We start from the raw sequence: 16,499 nt of genomic DNA, 5'->3' as shown, positions 1-16,499 counted from the left end.
TGGGTTGGGAAATCTTTTACCTCACAGTTGACCAAATCACTTTGAAAATCTTTAACCGGGTTCCAGGGTTTAACTTTGAGTTATTCGTCACCAAACCATCTGTCGTGTCGTTATGTGTTCAAGAGGTCTGCAAGTAAAACTTTCATCTGCAAAATACTTATCATCCATTTGACCATCCCTGAGTCAGTCCTTACAGCAACATTTCTTCAACTTGAACAATGATTTCGTGTTGTAGGCTTGCTTGCAACGAGTCGCTTTCTATCGACATCGACACATTATCTAGAAAGATGACTTAGAAATCGACAGTACCTTGAAGTCTGCATGCATCAATGGCAGGTTTCTCGCCTTTGACGACAGTTTACTTCATTGACTTTCGATCAAAGGATTCCGTGAAGTGTTCGACATCAAAACATCTATTCACATTTCACGGGTTGTGCTTGGTACTTTGAGAACCATTGACATTACTGGTGGTCTCTCTCACGCTTGTTAACAGTTTACATCATCGACTGGTAATCAAGTGGTTTCTAACATGTTCGACATCAAGTCATTTAATCACATGGTTAGAATCGTACCAATTCGGGAAGTAGAAGTGAAGACCCTGGATCTAGTTTCTACCATCCAGGCTGCGAGGAGTTTTGTATTCATTGTCTATGTAGACTAATCATAAACAGATGGCTGCGTCCATACTGTGTCTACAAAAGTCTATAAAAATAATGTACTGCAAGATCATTCCTGTATCAGATAGTTTAGTCCATTAGTTAAAGTTTTGAATCTGAGTATGGGAATGCCTACCTCAGTGATGATATAATCTTATATATTATTTTGTGTTGAAAATTGCAGGTTCCAACCAGGTCATCCACAAGTTAATCCTTGAAATGATAAAGCGCTTCACCCTTCCTAGAATTACAAAACACCAATCTATTCCAGGCTTCGCACTTTAGGGGGCAATCTGTTACACTAAAAAAATGTCACCTTGACTACTTACAGTTAGTATGGATGGCTCAAATCAACAGTCATGCTACCCTCTTAGGCAAGTCTTATGCCTCTGTTATCCATCTCAAACTCAAAGAGAGAAAAGTCTTGTAAAAACTATGTTTATCTTTGGGTCGCAGGTTCTCTCTAGCCTTACCTGCGGGGACGCAGGCCATGTTCACAAAAACTGCGTCCATGGACGCTCTGTATGTTAAAGACAGGTGCGTCCTTCTAAAAGGCAAAATGCGCAAGTTTTTATCTTGAAAAAGTTACCTGTGGTTACTTCTAGAACATTCTAGAGGTCGGTTTGATGAAATGGATGCACCTCCAGTTGGTTCATGTATCTCTATTAAGAGGAGCTTATCCCATCAATAAGGGAGCTATCCCACCCATAGAGGGGGATGATCCCATTGATAGTGGACCTGAATAACGGCTCTTTACAGCACTATAAATAAAGGCATTGAGCCAGAAGGAGGAAGGTTGGAGCTATACATTTTCTTTGGGTAAATGCTGCAGGATTTAGGTCTTCCATTAGAACCTTTGTGAGGAGAGATTGTCTTTACATGATTCTACTTGGAAGTGGGTGAGCTTTGTCAAAGTAGAGGAAAACACTTGATGGACCCTGGGAGGAACTTGCACAACACCAAGGCCAGGTTGTAAGAGTTTCTTTGTTTCGTTATTAATACAAACTGGTTTTTTTTCTCAATGGCTTGTGTTAATGAGTTATTTCATGTGTTCCTTGGTCTGCATGTTGAATGTATGTTTTATTATATAAATAAATGCTTCGGTCTAATTGTTTGAATTGTTTGTGGTTACAGAATTGACTTGAAGGAGGAGCTCATCCGGATTGGCAAGGACGAACTACATCAACAGCGTTTGGAATAAGGTAAGCCTAAACACTTGTACTTTTCATGTTGTAAAAGGTATATTTAGAGAAAGATCACTCCATTTTGTCTTGTTTGTCGCTAGCGAGTTTAGAATCCTAGGGAGGTCAGTTGTGTCAGCCCAAATGACTTTTTCCGCCACGATAAGAGAGCTCCCACAACTGATTCAAATTTCAAAGAATCAACAGTGCTCAAACTGATTCAAGTTACGAAGTGGTCCCATGACTCGGGCAAAGAACACAACAAGGTTATAGCTTTGTCTTCTTCCTGAATTTTAATTTCCATATTTGATAATTGTAAAATAAGTGTATTAAAAACATTTAAAGGTTTTGAAACTTTTGTACCCTCCTTTATCTGAATACTGTACAATTGTCTTTTCAAATAAATTCTATTCGTTAATGATTTTGTCATATATAATTTTTCCATTTTTTCCCATAAACCTGCAGTTGTACTCTCTTCAACAATGTTGAAGAGAACTTCATCTACCATGCATAACCTAATGGTAGTGAGAGCTTGGGCATCTAAGTCCTCCCAGTCTGACACCTAAAATTCAAGGTTTCACAATTCAATGACAACAAACCAAATCAAATTTAATAGAAATCAAGGTTTTTAGTTTGAACAACAATGAACTGAATCATAGCGAATAATCAATAAATGAACCAAATTTACGTACGAAATGATAAGAATAGAAATATTTTTGAAGGGTTTAATGAAGTGCGTGCACCACTTAACGTGTGGTTTGACTCACAATTCAATTATGTAGCTAAGTTAAACCATTTTATACCATTTCACATTTTATCCGATCTTATATCTATGGCTCTATTTATTTTTCTTTTAATATGGATATAAAAGTAGCAAATTGTTCCCTAAATTTCTTTAGAACGTCTTTTCTCTTTCTACATTTGCATAAACATCATGAAGCTCGATGTGATAATGTAAGATATATGTCCACTTGAACCTATTTAAAATGGTTTTCTAGAGAGGTGAAGACATTGAATTGGGTAGAAATTTAGATATAAAAAATAATTATTCTATATATATATATATATATATATATATATAGATATATTTACAAAATTCCATCAAATTATCTTAAATAATAACTCCTGCCACTTGTGATAGGAATGTATGGATAGAGAATCGTTATACAAAAAGTTGTGTTTCTAGGTGAGGAGGATAAGTGAGACCCACAATACAAGTACAATGTACTTATCCTATTTAGCAACACTCCTATTCCAATGTTGACTCCAAAAAATGAAACCAATATAACACAACACACTCATGGAGTCGTCAGTGGCTTATCCTTTCCACGTCAACAACATTATTGGAGCAATAATTAACTCCAATAAAAAGATGGTGAATTGGATTCCAACATTTTTCCTGTAATGTAAAAATTAACTGAAGAGTTTCTTGGGTAAAATTAAGGGAATCTAGAGGAATTGCACTTTTTGTGTCTCGATCTATAAATTGTTTACAAAGGAAAATGGTGGGGATGGTCACCTGTGCATTGGTGGCCTTTGGGACTATTGCAATATAAGCTTCATTTTGTGGAGGGGAAAACGAGGGTGTGGCCTGTGTGTGGAGAAACTTTATGTGGAGGTGAGGAGGTGGGGCTCAATTTAACGATGGGCATATACAACCCAACCACATTTGATATCTTATAGCATGGTAAATAAGCTCTGCCTCTCCCACCCCACACACATACTGGCTCCCAAATTTGTACGTCATTTAATGTGAAAATATAGGGTCATTCAATACCATTCTACAACGAACAATTAGTGGATAGAGAGCTCTGGCCGTTGAGCCAAAGATCCTGTGAAGACACTTGTGAAGCGGTCTTTGTATTCTGGAGAATCGCAGGGGTTTTTATGTCGATGATGATGAGTAGCTGAATCGTAATCCTTCTATTGCTAGAAGAAATTTTCCTTATTGGTTTCTTTGGTGTTGTCAGTCAACTGATGCTTCGATATTTTTTTCTTAATCGTCATCAGATAAATAACGTTGTTGTGGATGTTGGGGTTTTGGGTTTGTATTGTGTCTTTGATAAATTCTAGTTCTTTGGTGACTTCCAACATGTTCGGCCTAGTGTCTCTATCAAATGCCAAACATTTGAAGAGAAGCTTGCCCACCCTATGCATCGTCACATGGATCTAAGTCTTTTTATGATGGTCTCAGGAATTAATTAAGGCAAGAAAGAAATGTAAAGAAACTAAATGGAAAACTAAATATAAACATAAGTAAACAAGAACAGTTTTACATGGTAAAAGCTTAACAATGTGTCAAGAAAGTGTCCACAGGGAAAGGGATTGGAAATATTTATTAATCAAGAATGATTATCCATGATACAACCTCTCGGGCATTCACCAATTTCATATGGGTGTATCCTCCATTACATAATTGTTATTCATTATGAATCTCGTTACAAAACTAACTAGCAGTAATTAATAAAGATTTTACCCATAATTGCATTATTTGTTGTCACATTTCAACAAACTCCACCTCGACAAAATTTTCCTAATCCCTTTCCCATGCCCATTCATCATCACTTCTTCAAGCTAAGAGAAGCCAAACACCATCGCAACTTCTCTATTGTAACTGTCTTCGTGAATATGTCTGCACAATTCTCCCGCGTATGGACCTTCTTGAGAGCTACTTTTCCGCCATCGATCACATGTATTAGAAAATGATACCTTACATCAATGTGCTTCATCTTGCTATGATAATATGGATTTGTAGCCAAATGAATAGCACTCTAACTGTCACAAAATACATTCACTTTCTCTTGCGTCCTTCCAATCTCATCAAGTAGACCCTTTAACCAGATTGCTTCTTTACTAGCATCTAAAGCAATTATATATTCTGCTTCGGTAGTGGACAAAGTAACTGTTTCTTGAAGCTTTGACCTCCAACTAATTTCTCCACCTGCAAGAGTAAAGAAATAACATGTATTAGATCTCCTTTTTTCCGAATCACCTGCATAACAAACATCCACATATCCTCAGACTGATCCTTCACTACCATTAATGATGATGCAATGGTAATACCAAAGCACCCATTTCACTACTTGCCATTGTTCTTCACCTAGATTTTCCATGAACCTGCTGAAAACTCCAATTGCATGTGAAATGCGAGGTCTTGTAGATACCATCGCATACATTAAGTTTCCTACAACCTTTTCATGTGGTACGCGAGACATATACTTCTTTTCTTCATTAGTTATAGGACTCAAAACCGAAGAAAGCTTAAAATGGGAAGCTAATGGAACATTAACAGGTTTCACATTGTTCATACCAAACTCTTCAAGTACTCTTTCCACATACTTTTATTTTGATAACCAAATCTTACCATCTTTCCTGTCTCTATGTATCTCCATGCCCAAGATATGTCTTTTTGCTCCAAGATCCTTCATATCAAACGTCCTAGAGAGCTGAGCCTTTAACCTGTTGATCTCTTCCATGCTTTTGCTTGCAATAATCATATGATCAACATACAAAACTAGGACAATGAATATGCCACTAAAACTCTTCAAGTATACACAATGATCATACTCACTTCTAATAAATTTCTGGCTCACCATGAAGGAGTCAAACTTCTTGTACCATTGCCTGGCAGATTGCCTCAGGTCATACAATGATTTTCTTGAGATTGAAAACTAATCTTCTGCTGCAACCTTGTATAAAAACTTATGGATGTTCCATATATATCTCTTCATCCAAATCACCATGTAGAAAAGTTATTTTAACATCTAACTCTTCTAATTCAAGGTCAAGTAATGCAGTTAGTGCCAACACAGTACGAATAGAAACAAGTTTTACGATTGGTGAAAAAATCTCATGAAAGTCAATACCTTCAACCTAAAATTCCCTTTGATACCAACCTCGCCTTATACCTTTTGATACTTCCATCAACTTTCCGTTTCAATTTGAAGACCCATTAGCATCCAAACACACTTCTCTCTTCAAGAAGTTCTACAAGATCTTACACATTGTTCTTGGCTAAAGAATCCATTTCTTCTTCCATAACCTTTTTCCATTTGTCGCTATCCACATCATCCACTGCTTCCTAATAACAAGAAGGTTCCCCATCTTCAATAATCAATGCAAAAGATGAAGTGGAATCTTCATACCTTTTGGGTGTTTTTATTTCCCTTGTAGACCTTCTTAGAGTGACTAGTTGTTGGACTAGTTCTGAAACTTCAACAAATTCCTTTGCATCTTCGTCACTTTTTCCTTCAGAAGTTTCTCCTTCCTTTCGACTTTCTGAAAAAGGTCTAGTCTCCAACTGAATTTGCTGACTTGGTGATACCTGTTCCTGCTTAATTTTTCCAACATATGATTTTAAAAGAGAAGATTCATCAAATGTTACATCTCTACTAATGACTATCTTTTGTGAAGTAGTATCCCACAACCTGTATCCTTTCACTGCATAGTCATACCCAAAACATTTCAATTTTGGATATAGTTTTGAAAGTTGAATTTTAGGGATAAGAGCATAGGCATAACAACCAAATATTATTAAATGTGAATAATCACAAGACTGACCTGACCAAACTTCTTTATGAATTTTACAATTAATTACAACTGAAGGTGAAGTGTTAACTAAATAACAAGTAGTGGATATTGTTTCTGCCCACAACTCCTTTTGCAGGTTAGCATTGTTGATCATGCTTCTGGCTCTTTCCATAATATTTTGATTCATATGTTCAGTAACGCCATTTTGCTGAGGAGTATAAACAATAGTTTTATGTCTAACAATTTCTTCATCCTTACAATATTCTTCAAATTCTAGAGAAGTAAATTCACCACCATTGTCAGTTCTCAAACATTTATTAATTTTCCTATTTTAGTTTCCACCATTGCTTTAAATTGTTTAAAAACATTAAATACATTGGCTTTCTTTAAAGACCCAAACTTTTCGGGAGAAATCATCAATAAACGTTAAGAAATATAAAGCACCTCCATATGATAGAACAGGAGATAGTCCCCACAGATCAGAATGAATATAGTCCAAAATTTCTTTACTATTATGATTTCTAGTTTTAAACCTTTGTTTATATTGTTTTTAATACACACAATGTTTACAGAAATCAAACTTCAAGGATTTCAAATCAGGAAACAATTTGCGGTTCATCAGTACTTGAAGACCTTTCTCGCTCATGTTACCCAATTGTTGATGCCATAGGAGAGTACCTTCTTCTTCATTCTCTGACACAATCGAGGCCTCACCAATCTGAGTACTTATTTTGAGTCTGTAAATATTTCCTACCTTTTCCACCTTCATAACAACTAGGGCGCCTTTTGATACTTTCAACACTCCATTCTAACCTATAAACTTATAACCATCAAAGTCCAACGCTCCAAAAGAAATCAAAATTTTCTTCAATTCAGGTACATGTCTAACATTATTTAATGTTCTAATTATGTTATCATACATTTTAATCCTTGATATTTCCCATCCCAACAGTCTGACATGATACATTATTACCCATAAACATAGAAATACCATTTACAACTTCATATGAAGTAAACCAATTTCTGTGTGGACTCATGTGATGAGAAGCACCAGAGTCTAACATCCAATTTTCAAAATTCTGAGAGACATTACATATGTAAAGTTTCGTCACTACATACATAATTCTTCAGCAGATAAAACTTCATCTATCATACCTTTATCAACTTGATTTTCTTCCTTCTTTGGGTTATCAAACTTTTTCCGTTTCCAACAATCTTTCTCGAGGTGTCCAATTTTATTGCAGTACCAACATTTCACCTTACACTTCTTGCCCTTTGATTTTGATCTGAAGATCCCCTTGCTTTTTCTCCTCTTTCCTTTGATCGTCCTCTAGCTATCATGGCTTCTGGTGAAGATGTTTCAGTATTGGATTTCCTCCGTACTTCTTCAGATAAGAGAGCTCAAACAACTTATTTAAATTTCAAACAATTAGCAGTGCTCAAACTGATTCAAGTTACGAAGTGGTCCCATGACTCAACCAAACAACACAACAAGGTTATAGCTTTGTCTTCTTCCTGAATTTTAACTTCTATATCTGATAATTGGAAAATAAGTGTATTAAAAACATTTAAATGTTTTGAAACTTTTGTACCCTCATTCATCTGAAGACTGTACAATTGTCTTTTCAAATAAATTCTATTCATTAATGATTTTTTCATATACAATTTTTCCAGTTTTTCCCATAAACCTACAGTTGTACTCTCTTCAACAATGTTGAAGAGAACTTCATCTACCATGCATAACCTAATGGTAATGAGAGCTTGGAATCTAAGTCCTCCTAGTTTGAATATGTCATGCTAGCAGGTTTCTTCTTCAACCCGTCTAAGGGTTGCGCAAGCAAATCCCTAACTTTCAGTTTCCATAAAAAAAAGTTGTTCTTTTCGGTGAACTTCTCCACCTCGAACTTTGCATTCATCATTTTTATCATTTCTTTCTACAAATCTTTCCTCCTATGGTTTCCTTCTTTCAACTAGGTTTTTTTTTTATAAATATTTTGATTTCCCTTCTTCCAACTAGGGTTTCAATTTTTTGGTTTCTTGGGTTACCCTTTTTAAATTTATGAATAAAACCCTACTCCAATTTCTGTTACTTAAAAAAATTCTATATTTTTGTTCCTTTCCCAAATTTTTATTTTTATTTTTTTGCTTTCCTTCAATTTAATGAAACCCTAAAACAACTTTCTAGAAAAATTGCACTGGTTTTCTGAACCCCAAAAAAGAATTATGGAAAATATTTGCTTTCAAAAAGAATTACTTTACACAAATACTTGGATTTTACAGTTCTGCATCCTCCAACATAAATGATCCCTCTGCGGTATTTCTACGCCGTCAAGCACGACCTTGCTCATCTGCGAAAACTCCCTTATTCCTCTACGAAACTCTGTTGGTAGCCATCTCTCCAAAATGGCGGTCAATGCTTTTCTAGCGGCAATGTTGTGGCTGCAGTGACAGGACATGGCTTTTTTTCCAGTGCTAACAAGAACTGACACTGCAGTGGATCCTTGACTAACCGCTCCTTCCAAACAACAGACTGAGTAAACAAGAACTGACAAAACCAGCGAATACATGACGAATACTCTCGTCGTTTTCTTAAGCAACAGGCGAGAGGTAGGGGCAATCCCTTGAGAAATCAAGGCGGACTATCGGTCGCATTCATGATTTTTTCAACACAATATCACTTCTCCCTTTCCTTAATAGTGGCAGCAGCCAACACACAGTGCATCCCTCAGGCTCGATACCACTTGATGGTCTCAGGAAATTCATTAAGATAAGAAAGAAATGTAAATAAAATAATTGGGAAACTGAAATATACACACAAGTAAACACAAATAGTTTTACATGGTAAAACCTTGACAGTGTGTCAAGGAAACCTCCACGAGGCAAGGGATTGAAAGTCTTTATTAATCAAGAATGATTCTCCATGATATAGCTTCTCGGGCATTCACCAATTTCATATGAGCATCTCCTTTGTTACATAACTATGATTCGTTATGAATCTCATTACAAAACTAACTGACAGTAATTAAAAGATTTTAACCATAATTACATTATCATTTGTCACATTTCAACATTTTCGGGTTCTAGAAATAGGTCGATAATCTTGTCTATGAAACTATTGCTGATTCCCTCAATTGGTAGAGACACAAGGTTGATTTCACTCTTGCTGCAGGAAAAATATATGATGTTCATCGTCGTTATGGTCTCTATGAGAGCCGCGCCAAAGATTTAGACGTCACTCTTATCAGAGAGGTGGAAGTTCCAGTAGTATTAAGGGACTGTGGATATGTGCGAGGATTATGTTAAAACAATCCTCAAGAGACCGAAATCCGCTACCTTTGAATTGGAGCTATAGTCCAGTAAAATGTTGTTGGATTTTATGTCCTTGTGATAAATTGACGAGTTTATGGTTGGGTGAAGGTAAGCTAGGGCATTTCCAACTTGATTCTTTGCGCCCAGGGAATCCCTCCCCTCTCCCGCCTTGTAGGTGTTGAGTGAGAGTTTCATTTGGCAAGTACTTGTATACGAGGATGGGATCTCCATACTTAACGCAACATCCCATCAAACACACTAGTTTGGGATGTTCCACAGATGACAAAATAGGAAACCAGACATCATAAGGGATTCCTAATAGGGATTCTATCCTAATAAGGCCTATATATGTTTATGAAACAAATGGAAACATTGATATGTTTTACTTCCAACTCCACCAAGATCCCCAATGGGAGAAGTGATGTTGAAGAATGTGAAAATTCTAGCTCTCATGTCACTATCAGACCTCATGATATCCCATCAAAATCCAAAGTTGTGTACCCCAACATTCAACAAAGAGGAAACAAGAACCCATGCCTTCTCACCCAGAGGCATAGTTTCATACAGGAATATCACAAATGGAGAGATGGATAATACCATTATTTTGATGTATAGGATTTCTGAATCACTTCCTAGCCGCCTAATATTGAAAGATAGGAAGTTTTGGGGGGATTGAGAATTGAATTTTCCTATTTTAAGGGCCTAAAAAATAGTAGCTTTTTTTTCACTCCTCACCTCTCTCAACACTTTTACCTTAGCTAAGGTGAGATGAAATTTTTGGCCCACTTGTTTCTTAGTGATTTGGATAAAGCCAAACCACATTCTACCATCCCTTCTTGGTAATTTAAGCCAAAGCTAGAGAAACTAATATTCCTTTATGTAGAATCTGAGGGGATGGAATAATATAATTGGCTAGGAGCCCTCGACGCTAAGGCTTATGATGCACAAAGAGAGATCATTGTGAAGACCTTGAGTGGGGGAAGAAGGTCATTCTAAAGGGAGAGGGTAATAAGGAGGAAAATGAGATACCTTATGGAGAGGAGATGTTATTTTCTCAAGACTTCATGAGAAGAAAAACCATAGGAATCAAACATCAAATTAGAAATAATGGGAACACGAAGGGGAATCTTACTAGGATGTGTATGATATCTCCTAATTTAGAGTTTATTTGTGAATATTGTATATGCCAATTGTGTATGGTGTTTTGATTTTAAAACTTAATTAGTATTGGTTATCAATATTATGTTACTAATAGTAATATTATGTAAATTTGTTTTGTTCTGTTGTTAATAAAAACTATGGAAAATAATTATGAGGTTGTGATTGGCTGAATAGAAAATATGGGTTGCAAGTTAATGGTTGAATTTAATTACCCTTGATGGTGTAAGACTAGGCATCTAATCTGAGGACTAAATTACTAAATTATTAGATTTATTTATCAATAACTCTCCCAATAGGACAAGACGTTTCCTTAGGTGGCTCGGGAAAGTGAGGCTCATTAATGAGCCAAGAAACTACCTGCCCCCTGGTGGATAAGGAGGAGGTAGTAACTAACTACCAACAAAAGTTGGAAAAGGGTATTATTCTTGTCCTATACTTGCAGAAGTCACATAGTGAAAAAATGAGTGAGAAGTATAGTGAAAGCGAAAAAGAACTAGAGAATAATTTGGCTTATAATCCATTAGATCTTAGGGGGACTCTTTCAAAAGAAATAGTTATCGTTGGGTACAGTCAGTACAATGAGTAATTTATATTTTGCAATAGTTGTTACATTTTATGAATTTCAAGAATGAAATTCTATATAGCAATATAGGTGTATACTTTTTCAAAGATCATTGTCTATACCTGAGAATGATAGAGAAAGAAAAATAGAATAGAAATTATATTTTGTTGGCATTCAAAATAGTTCAAGTATTTTGTACACACACACATATATATATATATATATATAAAACAAAAAACATTATAGTGTAAATATCTAAAGTAGAACAAGTAAATGATTGACTGTGTAAAGTTTGTGGAAATATTCGTATACAAAAGATACTGCAATTAGACAAGTACCTAGTGTTTGATAAAAATATGGTAGAATAGTGAATGAAAACACTTTTGTAACATTTCCAAAAATAGAAGTATATGGATTATATTGGAAGTGCTCTATTTTAGTAAATATTATAAATATAGTACTACAAGAATCAATTGAAAGGGCCAAGAAATGGTTTGATACAATTTAAGAAAAGGAACAGAATTTGAGTTACAGTTTTAAGTTAAACCTATTTTTAATTATAAAACAAATGGAAAAAATCCTATATCTAAATACATTCTTGAGAGAATGACAAAATTCTCTACATGGATCTTAGTATATAAATTGTTAAAGGAAATGAATGAACAAATGTAAAGTAGTAACACTCTACTACTTAAAATCATACTAAAAGAGGAAGAAAAACCCGACAGTGGGTTTAGACATTTTATTATAGAAATTATTTTAAATAATAGAAACATGGAAATTTTACTGAAATATACACTCATGACAAGTGAATTACAAATAGGAAATCTGAAGTTCCAATTATACATCAATTCTTTTGAATTAAATCAAACAGAAAAATATGATCTTACAAAATCATAGTTTACAAACAAGGGTTGAAAAGACCCACATCGTAAATTATACATAATATTTTTTTTGGACAAAAGGGTTTCAACCTTAGTCCACTTTAATAATATACATGGGCACTGTACCCAACCAGAAATAAAAACCCCTCGGGGTAAAAGTCTAAACAAATTTCCATGGTGGAAATTAAAGTAGAAATCTCGGGTGTCTATCTTCAACAGGAGAGAGAGAGTCACGCCACATGCATAAGAACAAATAGGATGTTTAAAAAGCATCCAACCTGTAGGGAGTATGTCAAACTTCTCAAAGAAATTGAACAAACTCGAGAGTAAACAAAATAATTTGTAAACAAATTGTCCAAGTTCATCATACCTGTGAAATACCAACCAAATGAAATGTGAGCCAAATGTTATCAAATGAGAGTATCTTTGAAGGAAATATTAAAGAGAGTAACTTATTAAAAAAAAAAAAGGGTTTTACATGAGAGAAACCTTGTTCAAGAGACTTGAAGTGTCTACTTGTAACAAATGTTAAACCTATTAAAAATATGGTAATAAGTTACTCAAAATATCAACTTGAATAGGATGAAAACCTTGACATAAAAGCAAAGAAAATTTCTACATTATGGAAAGAGACTAACTAAAGAATGATTGTAAACACAACAATGGAAAAATAATATGACAAGAGTGACGAGTGGCTATATAAACCCTGGTACATCAGGGTTTCTAATTTGGAACCCCTAATTTAGAAGTTTAAGAAAATCAATTGCAGGGAAAATGTTGAGGGATTTTGTCCCAGAAAACAATTAATATATATCACCTATTGAGAGGAATAATCTTCTTGAGAAATGACACTCTACCGAGAGTAAAAACTTCCCATAGGAACAAAACAAAAATTCATCAAAAGAAAGGTGAAAAGAGTTTAGTGCCTCTACAACAAATTTGTACCCAAAAGAGAAGACGGATAAAACCCTTGAATATTAACAAAATAAAATGCATAGTAAATAGCAATTAATATATTTCACCTATTGAGAGGAATAATCTTTTTGAGAAATAACACTCTACCGAGAGTAAAACCTTCCCAAAGGAACAAAACAAAAATTCATAAAAAAAAAGTCAAAAGAGTTTAATGCCTCTGCAACAAAATTTATACCCAAAAGAAAAGAAGGTTAAAACCCTTGAATATTAACCAAATAAAATGCATAGTAAATTATGATGGTGTAGATTGAAAGTTACCTAGAAACATAAATGAAATGACACCATTACATATGCACTACACTAGCCATTATAATAGTTTTTCCAAAGACAACAAAAAAAAGAGTCTTAGTGTCAAAACGAATATTTTTTTTATGAATCTTGTAACCAAAGAAGGATGACGAGAAGTTATGTTAACGTTTTGAGAAATACATTGGGAAAAAGATAAGAAATAAAAGAAAACCATAATTACAAACCCTCAAAGGACTATGTCTCTCACCATATTGAATAAACAACGCTGCATGAAATGTTCACCACAGAGAAACGATTGTTTACTATAAAAAATTAAATGATATCAACTAAGTGTACACGTTAATGGTGAAAGAACGAAGTTTGAGCACAGAGCTAAGTGGGTTATGTCCAAAATCCCAACGAAAGCAAGTTACCTAACACTCTGACGGACGAAAACGATAAAGATCAACCATCGTCGATTAAATCCAAAATGATCTCGTCCGTTGATTCAAACTCCACACATTTCAAGATTGGGCCATGTGAAGGCAGGTGGAGCCACCTTCATGGCTTAATGAAATCTTTCCACGTGTACTAGGAGAACCATGTATTAACTTTCATTGTTTTCCAGCACAAGTGTAGGAGAAGGCTTATTATACAGATAGCCTTAAAAATGCAAATCCACCATACATGTTTAGATACACTTATAGTTATAATGAAGGTATGAATTATGGTAGAATAGAAGACGTTCTAGTGACTCTAATAGCAACAGTAATTTTAGTATAATATTAATAAAATAATTAAATGACAACCATAATTGGAAGCCACATACGTAAATTTAAACCTAAGAAAGATAGAGCAAGAAAAACCTAGTCCTAAAACTTAAGGCTTTAACTTGAATCCAAGCATTGTAAAAGACTAGTGGACAATGATCAAGACTTTGTTAAAAAACAAATTAAGGTGTGATTAGATTGGTTTGTTACAATGTGAGCCTGTAGATGCCTTAATGGGGTCTATTTGAGTCCTTGCATTGATGTTACTCTGCACCCCTGAGATCAATAGAATTTGCCTCTATCTTTTCCATCAAAACTTTTGCTTGAGACATTGGTTCCCTATCCCTAAAGCCTACTGCTTTAGATGACAAACCTCTTAAAGGGAGCAGCATTGGTTTGAAAATGTTTTCATAATGTTTGGGTATGCCCAATGTCGTGGTGTCCAAAAGAATAGAATGGGATTCCCTAATAATGCAACTTGAGAACACATGAGAGCTCACCATTCTAAACTTCTATTTGGTCTAAAAGAACCTTGGACACATCCATCTCCACCAACATCGATAGCAAATCCCCATTTTGAATTTGAACCTTTCCATCCTAATTTAATTGACCCAAAATATTTCCTATTTTCTTCATAAAACACTAAGTTCGGAATTAGACTAAGAGACCTAGTATTATGACCCAAATCTAGGAAATTTTCAGAGGCTCCTTGCGAAGGTTAAAAGACAGGTCCCATTTCTTAAGGAGGAGACCAGAAGGACCCTAGGACTAGGACTAGCTAAGAACCTTTTCCTTGTAACTTGATGAGGAGAAGCAAAACATAACCAATTTGTGAGCTAGAAGGAAAGAATCCAAACAATAACTAATGAAACCCCCCCCCCCCTCCCAACAATGTTGATCTAGCCATGATTGTTGTACACCTTGAAGACTTGTTATATAACCTACCAACAACTGCCATGCCTGAATAGTCTAGGATATTACTAAATTGTGAATCTACCCCAGTCACCATTTGGGCCTTTTCGTTTCGTCTATGGACACATTTTGTCTTCCTTCCTTCAAAGGGAGTGGCTTCACTAGACAAAAAAACCTTAACCTCTTCTTGGTATGATAGGTTGTTGATTGATGGGGAGGAAAAGGAGTTGAATGAGCCTTAGGTTGTTGTTGAGAAATTGGAAGAGGAATGGATGAAATAATGTTGAGAACTAAGGAGTGTAACCTTTGGGGCTCAATTCATGACTTTTCAAAACATCTAACATCGGATATTGTCATTGGATGCTAGTTATACCCTTAAAAAATCTTGAATGGACAACATGGAAAGATTTGTAAAGAGAGGAAATTAATTCCTTGTCTAATGGGACGATATCTTCCAAGGAGAATGAATCTTCACTCCAGTCGAGATTGCCCTACGACATGATTATGAAGCACTAACAAAGTTAATGAGAATTGAAAACGCATAAGGATCTAGCATGGCGGGGCCAGGTTGAATGTGGTGATGTGGATTGACTAAATGTCAATGCCATGCTATGACATCCCTTTCAATAGATAAACAGGGACCAAACCCTAGTCCATCAAAAAACCATATGGAAAAACTAGTTGCGGAGCCCTCCATAATTTAAATAATTGAGTAATGAGTATTTTATGCCCATATGTAAAAATGTCATCATTGTAAATATTTAGTTAACAAAATTGAACTTATATCAAATTATTTGAATTTAATTGTGCTAACACTAGGCCCACAGTTATACTCACTCAAAAGTGCTTTCCTTTTTTGGTACTAGGCCAGCGCATAGTTATACTCAGGAGTTCTTTTATTAGGCATGAAGCCATTACAACAATAATCATCAAAGCACCAAAAGCTTATCATATCCCTAATGAGGATTTGAACTTGAGTGAGGAAATAATAATCATTTTACTCTACCACCCAAAATAACCTCAATTGACATTTCATTTAATAAATAAATAAAATTAAAACCAGCATAGATCCATCTTAAATACAGATCTAACATGAGCCGAGAGGGATCCAATTTCTTAACGTGCAAATTTTTTTATGAGCCAACATTATTTGAATGTTTTGTATAGTTATTTAATTTTTTTATTTTTTATTTTTATTTATTTATTTTTTTAAATTGCAACTTTGATGACGGACGAATATCATTATACATCATATTAGGTTGTAGAAGGAGCCTCTAGGCTCAATAAAATTTTCTAGGCACTGTATTCGATGCATCCAATGAAATATAAGT

This window comes from Pinus tabuliformis, chromosome 4_2, assembly GCF_031772625.1.
Source record: "Pinus tabuliformis cultivar Carrire ecotype Pingquan chromosome 4_2, CPIR1, whole genome shotgun sequence".
In the NCBI taxonomy this organism is placed as follows: Eukaryota; Viridiplantae; Streptophyta; class Pinopsida; order Pinales; family Pinaceae; genus Pinus; species Pinus tabuliformis.
This window is presented reverse-complemented; position numbering follows the sequence as displayed.